We start from the raw sequence: 17,642 nt of genomic DNA, 5'->3' as shown, positions 1-17,642 counted from the left end.
TTATTACTGCTGACGCGGATTATCGCCTATTTTTGGATCACATCGCAGATTTGGCTGGTCATTGAAAATATGGGAAGTGGTGTTTTCGTGGTTTTTTGCACGGGAACGCCTACTCTGCATATCATTCGCGTTAGTTGTCGCACTCATTTGTGGCAATTTTTTTGGATGGAAAACTGCCAAGATCAGCAGTTTTTACTAGGTTGACAATGAGATGATAATTTAAAAACAAAGAAAAAAACTTAGGTTTAATGAACATTATAATTAGAAATTAGCATTTAAAAATCCTTTGATATTCACTGAAAAAACCATAGGTTTCAGGCACGTTATAGTTAGGAATTAGCATTTAAGAAACCATAGAAATTCACTGAAAAAAAACATAGGTTTCAGGCACCTAATAGTTAGTTTGACATTTCACTCATACAAAACCATAGAAATTCAGCCGTTATAGTTAGTTCAGCTAACTATAACTCATGCCCCCATACATACATACAGCATATAATTAAAACAAACAGACTGCATCCAATTGAAGTCCCATGCCAGACGCGTTTCGGGTATGAATCCCTTTCTCAATGGCATTTCTTGCATCAAACCAGGACAATCCTGCGCGCTATTTGGCTGTGGTCTCTTCTACAGGGGCCATCCTTTGTTCGGATTGATAATAGCTTCTGGAGACCAGCCGCAGGAGAGACCCACCACGAGTGCGGGCCCATTTTGGCGTCAAACTGCGTCATGATTGCACGGGAGGAATTGTTTACAGGAAGAGCGGCATGATTAAGCAACTTTTAAAAGCGAACCCTGGCATCAACCCACTGGGGTTTTATTGTTGAATTTATTGTGCATATCCCTAAGACGAACTCACATGAGGAATATAAACTGCAGCACTACAAGGACCAGAGGGCCATGTGGATGGCCCCGCCCACTGGGGCTGTCCTAGAAAGGTTAAATAGCGTGCAGGATTGTCTTGGTTTGATGCAAGAAATGCCATTGAGAAAGGGATTCATACCCGAAACGCGTCTGGCATGGGACTTCAATTGGATGCAGTCTGTTTGTTTTAATTGTATGCTGCTGTTCTTCAATAAATTACCAGAGAATCACCTACCTGTGGTCTCTTCTACAGGGGCCATCCTTTGTTCGGATTGATAATAGCGGCTGGAGCCCAGCCGCAGGAGAGACCCACCGCGAGTCCGGGCCCGTTTTGGCATCAAACGGCATCCTGATTGCACGGGAGGAATTGTTTACAGGAAGAGCGGCATGATTAAGCAACTTTTAAAAGCGAACCCTGGCATCAACCCACTGGGGTTTTATTGTTGAATTTATTGTGCATATCCCTAAGACGAACTCACATGAGGAATATAAACTGCAGCACTACAAGGACCAGAGGGCCATGTGGATGGCCCCGCCCACTGGGGCTGTCCTAGAAAGGTTAAATAGCGCGCAGGATTGTCTTGGTTTGATGCAAGAAATGCCATTGAGAAAGGGATTCATACCCGAAACGCGTCTGGCATGGGACTTCAATTGGATGCAGTCTGTTTGTTTTAATTGCATGCTGCTGTTCTTCAATAAATTACCGGAGAATCACCTACCTGTGGTCTCTTCAACAGGGCCCATCCTTTGTTCGGATTATTTGGAGGCACCTGTACTCACTATAGGAATTTGGACTTGAATTATAATTTTGAGATGATATTCAATTTTATTAGCTAAACCAGCTGTTCTCTGGACTGCTAACAAATCATTACTTCAATCAAGGACCCTTGATGAATTATTATTATTAGAAGCCTGGGTCCCCTGGCCTAAGCAATTTCTACAATTTAAACTCAAAACAGCACACACAAATATAAAATCAAGTACGCACCAAACAAATGTTCAAATCTTTTATTCAATTCAAAATCAAATTTAGAAAAATGTTTTCAAATTTTCAATTGTACTTCTTTATTTGTATACTTTATCCTCAATGTATTAATTGCAATATTATTTTATTTTGTAAAACAGTTGTGGACCCCCTGAGAAGGTCTTGTGGACCTCCAGGGGTCCTCAGAACACAGGTTAAGAATCACTGCACTAAACCATTTCCTAGATGTATATATCAAAAACAAAACCAAAAGAATCTACAAAGGATATTGTATATGTTTGTCACAATTTCGGTAGTAGAATGCTAGTATGTCCATAATTTAAAAATAATATTATCCAGGAAAACAATACAAACTTATAACACAAAACCAAAATCTTTTTTACAGCCAAATGTGGCTTTATCAAGGGAGATTAAAAATACTTTGGCCAATGGTATATTAAATGTATTCATGGCAATATGAATCCAACATGAGCAAGCTAGAGAAGGAGAAGCCCAAAACCACTTGCCAGGAAGGGGAAAGGTGAAAGGACTGACAGGATCAGTGTGCCTAAGACTAGAGGAGAAAGAAAGAGAAGACCAGGTAGCTAGAAAAGGACAACTGGAAAGGTAATAAGAAAGGGAGGCTACGGAAAGCTAAAAGCTGTATATTAAAAGGAAAATTAAGAGAAAGCTGAAAGCTCTGGAGAAGGAACAGTTGAGGGTATATCTGAAAGGCTTCGCTCTAGGAAATGTGATTCCCCCTCCACCTCCAAAGAAGTGCCTCCCAACAATCCAAAGGAGAGTGCACACATGACTGTATGGGTTATGGCACTTTGAGTTGAGTTGTGAGATATGAAATTGCTTGGTGAGCTCAGGGATTGAATGTGAAATTTGAGACTACATCATGCACCATGTTTCCAGTCATGTCAGAAATTTTGCAAGTGCCACTCATGCCCCTTGTGTCTCTAGCCTCCAAGGTTCACTCATGTCACAGTAGGTTTGCACACCACCATCATACTGTGTGTGTCCTTGGCCATCCCTTTGACATGACTTACCTTGAGAGGTGTAGGACAGGTATGTGGTTACACTTACACCACCTCTCGTATCCCTGAGACTTCCAAAGTCTTGCAAGAGCAGCATCCAGAATAGGCATGGCTCTGTATTTAAGCCATGTCTGGCCTGCCTCACCTTGCTTGCTTTTAAGGTTTTTCATTAGAGCAGGTTTCTACTTTTTTGCTTTGAAAGCTTACCTGTAGTTCCACTCTCACATTTGCCAGACGATAATCTGCAAGCTTCTGCTCGTTCTTCAGACACTTCTGCTTTTTGCTTTTTGCTTCCAGATCCTGTAGACAAGATAATACAAATCAACATTAGAAGTATTGCCTAGACCAAGATAATGAGCAAGCTCTTACTGTCACATTTCTGAGTGGAGTCTTACAACTCTGTAAGTGGCTGGCTAAGAAAAATACTCAAAGCAGTCACAGAGAGCTTTGATGATAAGCTTAGAGGGAGCATGGCAACTTCACAGTATCAGTGGCTTTCCTGCATATGGCCAGTGATTTTATGCAGATTCGCAAATGTTTGTAAGGGGCAATGTGTGTATGATTAGAACATTGGATACCAGCATTAGGTAATGTTACAATGTGAGTGAAACAGGCAGTTACAGGGCAGAAGGGGACAGAGTTAGATATGAGATTTGGGAGACAAGAATAACATGCATATTACCTTCCCTTAAGCTATTGCTAGACAAAACTCAAAGCCCAGTTATTTCCCTTAACTTCGTCATATGAGAAGGAATCCACTCAGGTAGATTTGTAGTACCGTTCACCAATACCGTTCAGTAAAGTGATATTGTATAGAATACCTGCCTGTGTTAAGGCCCCAATTGATCTAATGTATGTCTTGTACATAGCAATCAAAGGTGCATGCCAGGGTGGTTGGGTACTGGCTCGAGAGAGTGAAAGATGTGGTAAACCAGACATTTTTGTCCTTTCTTACTTTGGATGATCAGCAGCTTCATGGTCAATTAACCTCTTGGATCAGGAAAATCGCTTGCTCTTTGCCACTTTCAGAGCAGAAATGAAAAAATAGTTTGACAAACACACACTCTTGTACAATCAGTAGATACTGAGCTACTAAATCTCATATACGGCAATCAGGACCTAACAACGTACATGACCTCATTGAATTAATTTGTGACAGAAGTGGGATGGCCAAAAGAGAAAAAAGCATCCTTATTTTACCATGAAATAAAGATTAAATTAATGATTTTTAACCCAGCTGGTGAAACCCCAAAACATATGAGAAACAAATCAATCTTGCCATAAAATAGAATTATCATCTGTGAAAATGCAGTAACAAACATTGAAAAGATGAGCATTAAATTGTTGTATTATTGTAAAAGAAATCTTGAAGTAAACATGTAAACATGGGAGATGAATCTGAACCCATGCCAATCAGGTATGTGAGGATCATTTATTTACCAAAGTAGAGGTAAAATGAAGGTCAATGCAGAAGCGTTTGTCTCTGTTACGGAAAGAACAGCAGATTCTTCAAAGAAACCCCAGATAAACATAAGTGTAAAGTAGGGAAGCCCTTCTTTTTTCCATGATCACCCCCAGTTTTTGACTGATTCTGGTGATCACTAACTCTGAAAGTGCCCTGGGCTCTGCTAAAAAACCAGGCCCAGGGCCAATGTTCTGTCTTTAAAAGGTATGTGATAATTGGTATAATTCTAATTGGCCAAGACAACGTGCCTGTAAGTCCCTAGTATATGGTATGTCATGTAGGTTTAGAGACTCTAATGGGCTTAATGCACTGAAGTATGCACTGTTGTGGTGCCTGGTGTCCTTTTAAAATCCAGGTCTGCCTTGCAGGCTCTTTTTAGAATAAAACTATGCCCAAATTCGACTTTGGAAATAAAAGTACTTCCAAAGTCCAAGACTACCTATAAATTACATATGAGTCACCCCTAGGTGCCCAATGGTAGATTGCATTGTTATAAAAAACAGGGACACTATAAAAGATGTTTTAAATGCTCTGGTAGGGGAACAGCCAATGCCATTTGTCCCTATTGCAGTGCTGCTAGCCCCAGATGCTAACATGAGAAGGCTTTATTAAACTTTAATAAAGTCTAATGTTTGATTGAAGCTAGCTAGCATTCTGATTCAAAGAATCAAAATAATGGTTACAAAAAATCCAACAAATTGCCAAGGTCGGATTTATTATAACTATTACAGGAAAGTAGTTTTAGAACTTATTATCCTGAAATTACCTAAAACAGCCCTGTAGCAGCCTCTTTTGATTGGCCACCCTTTGAAAGCCTGAGCCAAGCAGCTCTCTGAGTAGGTGTGAAGAGGCCTGGGCTGAAACAATACAGCCATTTCCTAGGAAGAGATTTCCTACCTGGAGAAGCCAGGGAGAGGGAAGGGCTGTGGATAAAAGCTGGACTTCAAAGGCAGGAAAACAGATGTCAGAAGACATAAGACAGCTCCCACTTCCTTGATCCCCAGTCAGATGGGACCCACCACCCTTATTAGTTTAGAAGAAGGGCTGGAAGGGGAGTGTAGTGAATTGTTAGCCACACCTGTTGGTTGGGTAACACAGACATACACTCCAAGGAGGGAATTTCTCCATTTTGATTTTTAGAGAACAGTGGATACTGGGTCAGAAATATGCCACACTTCACAGGAAGTGGTCATAGCAGAGGGAGGCAACTTTACTCCTACCTATTGGTTGGGTGTCCTCCCCTCTTGCCAGCCCAGAATAGAAAATAAATATGGCAGATCTGCACAAGTTTCTCAGAATACTGCCTGGAACAACAGAAGAAGGACTGCGTTGCTGGACCCTTGGACTGTTCTACAGAAGGCTGGCTCTCAGAAGAACTACACCTGCTCCACTCTCAAGGCTCTACAAACAAAGGAATGTGCCTGTCTTAAAGGAAAAAGAGTGGACTTCCTGAGCAGAAACAAGTTCAAACGTGTTGGAAGAAGTCACCTGCAAGTCCAAAGAGAGAATTACCCCAGTTGACCAGCTCCAAGAAAAAATGCCAAGGTGAACTTTTGACCCAGACCTAGCACTCAGGCCTATCCATCCCATGCTCCATTGCGGTAAGCCTTAAACTTTGACTTTCTCCCAGCCCAGCACGACCAGATAGCTGTGAGTGGCGCTTTATGCTTTCTGGTGCTAGAATGCATATTTTCTTCAGTTAAATTTTAAAAACTCATATCTCTAGTTCCTTACATTGGGTTTTTGTTGTTTTGGGGTCATTTAGAAGATAACAAAATTCTCTATTTTCTTTTTTTAACTTATTTTTATTTCAAAATTGCACATTTATCAGTATGAATATTGTCTCACATAGTTGCAATACACTAAAATGATGACACAAAACACCTCACATGTTCGAGTACCATCCCAATTCCCGCAATGATCACAGGACTAGCCCTGAACATTGGCCCAAGATTAACATCGTAGAGCACATATCTCCGTGCTGAATGTACTGTGCAATTCCTATGAATTAAATCATGCATAGAAGTACACAACAATAAAAAAGAAGAAACAAAACTAAAACCATGGCAGTGACTGGCAGTCAGATGATGTACGCTACAGTTTCTAGACTAATAAAGCGGACTTGGTTGCATACAATAATAGTCCCATTTGTAAAGCGCATGGTTACACTAGGCAAGTGTGTCCCCGCGCTGCGGTACATTCTGAAACGCACATCTCAAAGGGGACCCTTAAAGCTGGACAGTAGCGGGGAGAATCTAAACATAGGGAAAAAGGTGAGTTTTCAGCTCTTTACGGAAAGTAGTCTCCGAGACCTCCAACCAGAGGCCTTGAGGGAGTTTGTTCCACTGCTGAGCTGCCAGATAGTGAAAGGAGCGACCACCCATCCTTGCCCTCCTGATGGTAGGGATACTCACCTTCCCCGTCCCACTAGATCTTAATTGACGGGTCGGGGAATAGGGAGTTAATAAGTCATGCAGGTAGGAGGGACCCTTCCTATGTATGATCCGATGGCTAACACATAGAGCCTTGAACAGAACTCTCTCCCTGATCGGAAGCCAATGAAGGGAGGCTAAGGCCCTCTTAGAAGAGGCTCTCTTTGGTAGCATCAAGACTAGGTGTGCTGCTGCGTTCTGGATACTTTGGACTCTGTATGCATTTAACATTCGCTCCCAGGTACAGTATGTTCCCATAATCCAGACACGATGTCACCAGGAAATGAACCTAGGTTTTCCTGGCTGCACATCTAGAGTTTTCCGGAGACCTCGCAGTACTCCAAAACATGTGCCTGCCACTCGCCTGGTATGATGCTCAAATGAGAGCTTGGTGTCCAGCCATACCCCTAAGTTCTTAACCTGTTCACAAGGCATAGGGGTGGGTCCCAGTGTCTGTGGCCACCATGCCGACCACCATACTGATGGTGCTTTCCCTATCACAAGCACCTCGGTCTTGTTGCCATTCAATTTAAGGCAGTTATTCGCTATCCAAGACGCCAGTTCTTGAAGGCAGGTCACAAAGTTGAATGCTGCCTTCTCTTGTGCCTGTGTAAGGGACACCACCAGTTGAGTATCGTCCGCATAAGACACGACATTGACCCCAAATTTTTCAGTAATCTCTGCCAAAGGAGTGACGTAGAGATTAAACAGGGTTGGACTAAGGGTGGACACCTGTGGCACCCCGTTTCAACTTGATGTTTTTAGAATAGTGGGATCCCTGCACCACCTGGAAACTGCGCTCATACAAAAAAGATTCCATCCATTTCAAGGTGCTACCTGCCACCCCGCTCTTTCCAAGACACTGTAGCAAAGTATGATGAGCAACAGTGTCGAAAGCGGCACTTAGATCTAATAAGATTAAGGCCGCCGTCTGTCCCTCATCTACATATTTCCAAATGGTCTCCATAGAAAGAAGCAGAGCCGATTCGGTAGAGTAAAGAGCCCGAAACCCAGACTGGGTAGGATGAAGTAAGTTATGTTTGCTGATGTGGGCCGTCAGTTGGATATTTACTACCTTCTCAGCAACTTTAGCAAAGTATGGTAGCAGTGAGATAGGGTGCAGATTATCTAATTGGTCCATACTAACATGGGGCTTCTTTTTTAATGGGAGAACAACTGCCTCTTTCCATTTTTTTGGAACTATTCCTGAGATGAAAGAGAGCTCCAAAAGGTGTCTTATGCGGGGCTTGAGAATCTCAATACTCCCTCTTAGCACCTTTGGGGAAGCAGGATCTCTGGGTGAGCCTGACTTAATGCTGATAGCTATCTTGTTAAGGGTATCAGGTAGGGGAACGTTAAATTTAGCAAGGCGTCTGTCTCCATAATGTTGACAGGTTCATAAACAACCCCGCACCCAACTCGTGCAGAGACCGGGAAGGCAGAGTAAATCTTCTCCACCTTCTCCGCAAAAAAATCAGCCACCCGATTGCATGACTCCACTGAGCCTATATTGGGTGCTGCAATTTTTGCCAGGGAGGATATCTCTTTATAAACCATGAACAGCTCTTTAGCCGAGTTCTCCGCTGTCTGAATCCTTTCCTTGTAGTGGGTAGCCCGAGCCTTTCTAATAAGCGCATGATAGCTCTTAAGACTGGCTTTATATTCGCTCTTCACCTGGGCTGAAAAGTCTCTTCTCCACCGCTTTTCCAGGCGTTTACATGCTGATTTAGTCATTCTTAGTTCGTCCCTAAACCAGGGAAACGATTTTTGTCTTCTCCCTGACGCTTTAGACGACCAGGGTGCATTACTGTCTAATGCCTCCATGATACGCCTATCCAAGGCTTCACAGGCAGAATTAACATCTAAGCCGCCTGGTAGCCCTCCCTGTAATAGGGACCTGTTAAATTTCCCTTGTGAGAAACCAGACCACTTCCTGTGTTTTATCTTAGTCTCGAGTTTCTCCTGTACATTCGGTAAGGGCATCCTTGCCTTAAAAGAGATCAAAAAATGATCCGACCATAAAACTGGGAGCGGGGGCTCCATTTCTAAAGCTCCCCAATTAGCAGAAATAGGGTCAAGTAAGTGGCCCAACTGATGAGTGGGGAGTTCTGATTTTAGTATCAGCTGTAAGGCTGCCAATTCCTGGCGAATCTCTTGAGCCCCGGAGTTGAATGCGTCATCAAAATGAAGATTCATGTCACCCAACACTAGTACTTTCTCATACCGTAGTGCTGGTTGTATTAGGCGCTCAATCAAACTAGCTGCAAAACGTGTAAAGGGTCCAGGAGGTCTATAAACCAGAAGCCCTTTAATGATGTAGTTGGTAGCTGTCGTAATAGAGAAAAGACCTGCCTCGCTATCTAAGATGTCTGCCGGCTCAAGGGAACACCGGATAGCGGGTTTAAGGATAATCTCTATCCCCCCCTCCCCTACCGGAGGGTCTATCCACTCTGGTAATCCCATAGCCACTAGGTAGGGCCTAGAGAATTTCAGGAGCTGAATCCTCATCTAACCATGTCTCTGTGAGGAATAGCACATCTGCCTGACCATCTAGCAGGTAGTCGCAGATATTCACTCTGTGTTTCCTCAGGGACCTGCAATTTATTAAGGAAAGGCTAAGTAGCTGACCTGCCTCCTTGTCCTTCACCTGGGAGTTTGTCGTAAAAGACCAGTGACAGCACTCCCAGTTTTCACTCCCTGCCATTATACTGTGCCTACATGGGTCACCATCTGGAGTCCATCTTCCCTACTTTCCAGAGCAGACCCTCTTCTCACTTAATTATAGGACAACAGGAATGTAATGTGGGGCATCCGGTTGGATTAGTAACCATCCGCTGACATAGGAATTGAGTTTATCTAATATTCAATGACAGTTTCTCAGGGGGCTAAGACTCTATCTCATGTAGGGACACTGGAATTATGTGCTGTTCCAGCGTAGGCAATGATGCACAAATACCTACCTCCAACACTCACTCATTATCCACTTCCCTCACTCAGTAGCAATTAGCATTCATTTAGTCGATAGATCAGCCTGTTGCGTCCATGTTGGTGAGGCCGAGGTTGCCATTTAAGTTAAACCTGTTGCAACCATTCCTGTCCGCCCAGCCGATAGTAGCTTCTCTAACATTTTCCCCAAGTTTCTAAATCGTGTTCTGCATTCTCATCAATACGAACAAAGTGAAGGCGATGCTCCTCATTCACATACATCAGTTCTCCGTTTAACCAGGCAATGGGGCACAGGGTGCGTCCAATGTATTGTAATATGGCGCTTGGCCAACACAAGTCCCAAAAGGGTACATTTGTATTGCATACGGGTCTCTGATCTGGTTACTGGCAGTACCGCCAGGAGATTATGTTTGAACTGCAGTTCAACAAGGAGTCCCGTAGTCTCCCGCAATAAACCTAGGAACCCCAACCAGTATGCCTGGAGGCGAGTACAATCCCAAATGTATGTGTATGAACGCCGTGGATTCAATGCCACAGTGGGGACATGCCAATGAGTGTGCTGCATTAAATCTAGACAATCGCTGAGGGGTCAGGTATGTGCTATGTAAGTAGTAGAATTGTTTAAAGTGGATGTTGCTGGCCACCTCCCGGACCTGTGCAACAGCCCGCCGCAACTCCCCCTCTGTTAGGGGTGATGTCAAGTCTGTTAGCCATCTACCTAGGATCTTTGAAATATTAACACTACGATCCGCTTTCAAGGTTTTATACAAGCGGGAGATCACTCCCCTGAAGGAGCCCAGGTCGGGTATTAGCATCAAAGCATGGGACTCACCGGGCTCCTTCGTAAAGGTCATCCATATCTTGTGCGCTGTGCATGATAGTTCTGCATATGCTTCAGGTCTTGTTAAGTGTTGAGCTCTGCCATACTGACATGGATTCTCAGCTGGCATGCTTCAAACAGTAGATGGTCCAAATTCTTCATAACGGGAAAAAACTGTCAATTTTAATGCTCATTGATTTGCCTGCCATGAGAAATTACACATACATCAATTATGCCTGTACTCTAGACATTCCAACTGAAACCAGAGAAACCAGTATCAGTGAGCAATCTTCTTGTACCATCACTATGGGGCCGATTCCGATCCTGTAAAACCCGGGTACGAATGGTCGTACGGAGCGTATTCTCCATACGACTCGTACCCGGGAAATGCACCTTACAAACCAGCAAGTACGATTCGTACAGAAATACCATTTCTGTACGAATCGTACAAAACACCGTAAGGCTCAAAATTACCTACTATTCTGATCCTGGACAGCGCGTACGCGACGTCCGGACGGAGTCAGGCAGCGTTCTACGGACCAGCAAGTACGATTCGTGCCTACGTCACTCCGCACGGAGCATTTTTTACGGCAGCCAAAAACTGCCGGGAATTTGAGGACGACGCGGACAAGGAGCACCGGTACGCGACGGACAGCCATGGACCCCATCCTACGTGTCATCTCGGCCCTCCTAGCCTACGACCTGGTGCCCAGAAACCCACGCCGACGCCGCAGAAGGTCAGAACAACACCCAGGGGCAAAGGGGGGGGGGCCAGGGGTAGCAAACATAACCCCCACCCAAGTAAAAATGTAAATATGTCCTGTACACACATTACCTCCAGGGTCTGGTCACTTCGGGGGGGCGTGTCCACCAATCCCTACGTACCGTCACAACGGAAGTGGACGTGGACGTGTACCCGTCACCACGACAATGGTGGTATGGACCGTACCCACGCCCCCACAGCGTGGGTACGGCCCGTACCACCATTGTAGTGGTGATGTAGGGGTACGCGCCGTACCCACGCCCCCAGAGTGTGGGCTTGGCCCGTACCACCATTGGAGTGGTGATGGAGGGGTACGCGCCGTACCCACGCCCTCAGAGCGCGGGTACGGCCCGTACCACCATTGAAGTGGTGACGTAGTGGTACGCGCAACGGAAGTGGACGTGGACGCGTACCCGTCACAACGACAATGGTGGTACGGACCGTACCCACGCTCTGAGGGCGTGGGTACGGCGCGTACCCCTCCATCACCACTCCAATGGTGGTATGGGCCGTACCCACGCTCTGGGGGCGTGGGTACGGTGCGTACCCCTACATCACCACTACAATGGTGGTACGGGCCGTACCCACACTCTGGGGGCGTGGGTACGGCGTGTACCCCTACATCACCACTACAATGGTGGTACGGGCCATACCCACACTCTGGGGGCGTGGATACGGCACATACCCCTACATCACCACTACAATGGTGGTACGAGCCGTACCCACGCTCTGGGGGCGTGTGTACGGTCCATACCACCATTGTAGTGGCGATGTAGGGGTACGCGCTGTACCCACGCCCTCAGAGCGTGTGTACGGCCCGTACCACCATTGGAGTGGGGATGTAGGGGTACGCGTGGTACGGGCCGTACACACGCCCCCAGAGCGTGGGTACGGCTCGTACACCCCATGAATGTGGGGGTACGGTCCGTCCCACCCGTACCCCTACGGCACCAGTACAGATTGGATACAAGGCGTACACACGCCGCGAATGTTGGCTTAGGGCCTGGTGCAGCATATAAGCAGTATATCGGTGTGTGTGTATGCACAGGACAGCAGTGTACTGCACCAAGGGGGCGGGTGGGTGGCTGCAGAGGACTCCCAGCAGTGGACAGAGACATGGGGGTGGGTGCCCAGGACTCCCAGCAGTGGACAGAGACATGGGAGTGGGTGCAGAGGAACACCAGTAGTGGACAGAGACATGGGGGTGGGTGCAGAGGAATACCAGTAGTGGACAGACACATGGGGGTGGGTGCAGAGGAATACCAGCAGTGGACAGAGACATGTGAGGGGAGGGTGCAGATGAATACCAGCAGTGGACAGAGACATGTGAGGGGTAGGTGCAGAGGACTCCAAGCAGTGTACAGAGACATGGGGGTGGGTGCCCAGGACTCCCAGCAGTGGACAGAGACATGGGGGTGGGTGCAGAGGAATACCAGTAGTGGACAGAGACATGTGAGGGGTGGGTGCAGAGGAATACCAGCAGTGGGCAGAGACATGTGAGGGGTGGGTGCCTATCACTCCCAGCAGTGCACAGAGACATGTGAGGGTAGGTGCAGAGGACTCCAAGCAGTGGACAGAGACATGGGGGTGGGTGCCCAGGACTCCCAGCAGTGGACAGAGACATGGGGGTGGGTGCCGAGGAATACCAGTAGTGGACAGAGACATGTGAGGGGTGGGTGCAGAGGAATACCAGCAGTGGGCAGAGACATGTGAGAGGTGGGTGCCTATCACTCCCAGCAGTGGACAGAGACATGTGAGGGGTAGGTGCAGAGGAATAACAGCAGTGGACAGAGACATGTGAGGGGTAGGTGCAGAGGAATGCCAGCAGTGGACAGAGAATTGGGGGTGAGTGCCCAGGACTCCCAGCAGTGGACAGAGACATGGGGGTGGGTGCCCAGGACTCCCAGCAGTGGACAGAGACATGGAGGTGGGTGCAGAGGAATACCAGCAGTGGACAGAGACATGTGAGGGGTAGGTGCAGAGGAATACCAGCAGTGGACAGAGACATGGGGGTGGGTGCCCAGGACTCCCAGCAGTGGACAGAGACATGGGGGTTGGTGCAGAGGAATACCAGAAGTGGACAGAGACATGTGAGGGGTAGGTGCAGAGGAATACCAGCAGTGGACAGAGACATGGGGGTGTGTGCCCAGGACTCCCAGCAGTGGACAGAGACATGGGGGTGGGTGCAGAGGAATACCAGTAGTGGACAGAGACATGGGGGTGGGTGCAGAGGAATACCAGCAGTGGACAGAGACATGGGGGTGGGTGCAGAGGAATACCAGTAGTGGACAGAGACATGGGGGTGGGTGCAGAGGAGTACCAGCAGTGGACAGAGACATGGGGGTGGGTGCAGAGGATTCCCAGCATTGTCCTGACATATGAGGGGTGGGTGCATCATCCTCAGATAACCACAACTCCATGGGATCATGAACGCATCCCCAATGTGCGAAAATGTTGAGAGTGCCATATCAACACATCACTGACAGCAGTGTCCCACTCCCATGAGGATGGATGTCTTTTTCCCACTGCATGACACACCACATGTGGGTGTGAGGACAAATGACACATGCATACCCACCCCTGGCAGATGCAGCACAATACACACACTGAGATCATGTCACAAGACTGTATAGTTATGTGAAAGCCTACTAAACTAAGAGAGCCAAAGGGAACACACACTGTCACGCACATTCCAGGACTGATAGGAATGTACAGGTGCAGGCACAGCCACCAAGTTGTTGTCTCCCATTGAAGGAATAGGGTGGACTTCCCACAGATACAATGCCCACAATTGTCAGTCAGGTGACCAAATACCCTGTAGAACAAGTACCAATTGTGTGCTAGGCTGGGAGTACACACATGCATAGTGCGGAAAAGGAACAATTTCCACATGGAGGCATGGAAACATACTCTATACACAAGTACAGTGACTACCAAGGATGGCACAGACGATGCAGCCGGAGACATTGCTGAGCAGGCATGGCCATAGTTGAAGGGATCCGTCAGCCACCAAGGAAATGTAGACATAGGTCAGTACAACAATTGTGCAACTCCCTGCAGGGAAGATGTCAGGTGCCACAGAGGAAGGAACACTCCTTGGGACAATGTCTACAAACACAAAGAGCATACACGACCAAGAGACCTTGTGATGGCACGCAGATACCAGGGTCCACCCCATGAGTACCATACTACAACATTTCCCAGACACCTAACACATGATCACCACCCCAACTCATGGAGCATCAGCACCAACATCAATACCTGAAAAGCAATCGTGTTCAAAGGGAAAACAAAATGCTTTATTCAGCATTAAAATAAAATGTATAAAAGGACACTATTTACAAAGGCCATAGGCCAGTCCAGATGCGATGTCCACGCATCTCCCCTAGCTTGCCTGTACATTCGAAACCTCTGGTTCATCGACTGGGGTGGGGGCATCATGTGGGGAAGGACCAGGCACTGCAGGGACAGGAGGGGGAAGGGTAGGTGTTGTGGGTGCAGGGACGGACGACTCCACCACAGGGGATGGGGCAGCGGCAAAGGTGGAGGTTAGTATGGCGCTGCACACGTCCGCAAGCTCTTCCAGCGTCTCCCCTGCACCCGAATGAACCACAGGCCCCAAGAAGGGGGGGGTTGGAGGGATGGGTTGCAGCGCTACTGGGGGAGGTGGTGGACAGGGGGGACTCAACTCCCCTACCCCTGGAGTGCCTTGCCCGTTTGCACGATGGTGAAGCAGTGGGGCTGAGGCCCAGCACAGCCAAGTATGTCTCCTTCTCAGACTGTGGGGCAGGGGAGCCGAGGGGAGTGACATTGGAGGGACTGGGGAGTGAGGCATGTGGACTCCGACTGTGGCTGCGTGTCTGCCTGTGTGCCCTACACTCAGTGGGTGTGCCTTCTTCCCCCTGAGTGTGCGTGACTGGAGGTGTGCGCTTGCCCTTCTCTGTTGGTGTGCTGGCTGTGTCTGGTGTGGTGCCTGCCTGGGAATGTGTGTGTGTGCTTGGGACAGGCATGGGAGTGGGAAGTGTGGATGGTGCAGGGGTAGGTGGGGGGAGCAAGCGCTGCAGGAGACCCACTGCTGCCGTCAGTGACGAGTCCATGGACCTCAGCAACATCCGTTGGTCAGACATCGCTGATGACATGCCCTCCATGTACGACACCATCTGTGTCAGCAGTGTGGTGTGGCCATGGAGGACAGTCAGGATCGTTGTCTGCCCAACCTGCAACTGCCGCTGAATGTCCACAGACTCGGCAGTGAGGGCAGCAGGGGAGACAGGGGCAGGGGGTGTGGTGCCTGGCACGAAGGAGACACATTGTTGCCCTACACGGACAGAAGGGATCGGAGCAACTGGGAGGGCGGTGATCGGAATGGAGGGGGCGGTGAAAGTTGTAGTGCTGCTGCCAGCTGTTGGAGCAGCCTCCACCCCCTCAGGGAGTTCAGCCTCGGACCCGTCAGCGTCGTAGTCTGTGTTGGTACTACCCAGGTCCTCCGCCGCACTCCCCTCGCCCTCCGTGCCACTTGATGCTGCCGACTCGCCAGGAGTGGTGGCACTGGTGCTGGATCCCTCCTCCACGTCCGTGCAGGTGTCTCCCTCGGTGTCCCCCAATGATGCTGTGGGCAAGGTGAAGAGACAGGAAATAATCAGTCACCTGTGTACATCTGACACATGAGTCCAAACATAATAGGTCACAGTGCATATCATGAAATGCATCATGAGTAACATCTAGATGACTCCGCACATATGTAAGCCCTGCACTCCCCAGTTGGTTCACCCACCATGCCACCTTAAATAATGAAAATCAGGACATAACAACAAATAACTGTATATTCAATTACACAGAGAAGCTAGTGTCTGTGAACAGTGGAGCACAGCCAGACTATGAAGGCATGCCACCCCTTGGTCACTGTGAACGAAACAGTATTGGTGCACCCAATGCCAAATAACAGATGCCAATGCCGAAGGGGTCCCCACGCTCATAGACCTGTGAGTACCTTTGAAAAACCAAAGAAATACTTTCTGATCCATTGGGAATCACAAAACTTTACACAATTGACAAATTTGGAATGTGTGAATGTTCCACTTGTGGAACAGAACACACATGTGCATGAATATCAGAAGTCACACAAGGAGGTGCACACAAAACTACATTTACACAGTCATTGTATGAGCTGCCAGCCTAATGCCAAGAAGCTATTGTTAAGAAGAAATGTGGTATCAGGAAGTACATATACATGGCACCACGGTGGTCCGGATGACTTGACACCGGTAAGTTGGCATCAGCAACAACCAAGGACTAACCCAAATGCAAACACACTGTGGGAGCATGGATATGTATAATTCCAAAACAAATTTTGACAGACAAAACTGTGCCTTTGTTTGAAATGTGCCAGCGTGTTCCCCCAAAGTGTAAAGGTGGTTTCTTGTGCACTTCCTTGGGAGACATCTGTCATGCAGGCACATTATTGCCCTTCACAATAATCAAAGTGAAGCATAGAAACTATTGGGACATGTTGACAAGTGTAGTGAGTGCCAAGGTACAAGACTTCTTGAATAACAACTTAAAACATGCCACCTGTCACATGGCCATCCGTACCATGATGACACAGTTGGCAACATATCTGACACACTACCTGTCATGTGGATTGGCACACATGTCCAGACTCAGGACAATGCATTAGCTAATGGCCCTGAAATAGTGTTGGAATAAGGAGCACCTGCACTGAGGAGACACCCTGATAGGAACGAAGAATGTCCACACAGATGTCAGCACACACAGACCAAACTACATAGCATCGGGAGCACACACCGGTGCCAATAATGGATGAGCAGGAAACATGTATTGTAACTTTTGACATATGCTGCAAAGCACAAACATGACACCCTGCACAACATGCCTGGGTCACTGCACGTTGAGTGTCTGTCCAGACAATTAGCACACACAGGTCAGACCTGGCAAGGACATGTATGCCTTTCCTGCACAAACCCCCCATACATGAGACAATGTGATTGAGACAGAGCAAGTAGTTACACCTCTCAATCTGTGTTTACTAAAAGGAGAATCAAGAACTCCTAAATGTACTCAACATCACCTCGTGAGGCTGACCACACATATATCTGTGACAAACAACCATCAACTGATAGTTGTACATAGACACACAGGCACTGCCCAGTGTGAGTATGCACAAGCCTAATGGGGTCACCCTGTACAGTGGACACTTGTAGCACACTTTCCGTAAATACAAATTAGGGCAGGGAACAATGCCACAGAGGCCAAACTATGCTGAACACACAGAGACTGGCCACAGTGTGTGATGCCACACATGATTCCTAGGATAAGGTGTCTCAG

This window comes from Triturus cristatus, chromosome 10 (assembly GCF_964204655.1).
Source record: "Triturus cristatus chromosome 10, aTriCri1.1, whole genome shotgun sequence".
Taxonomy (NCBI): Eukaryota; Metazoa; Chordata; class Amphibia; order Caudata; family Salamandridae; genus Triturus; species Triturus cristatus.
This window is presented reverse-complemented; position numbering follows the sequence as displayed.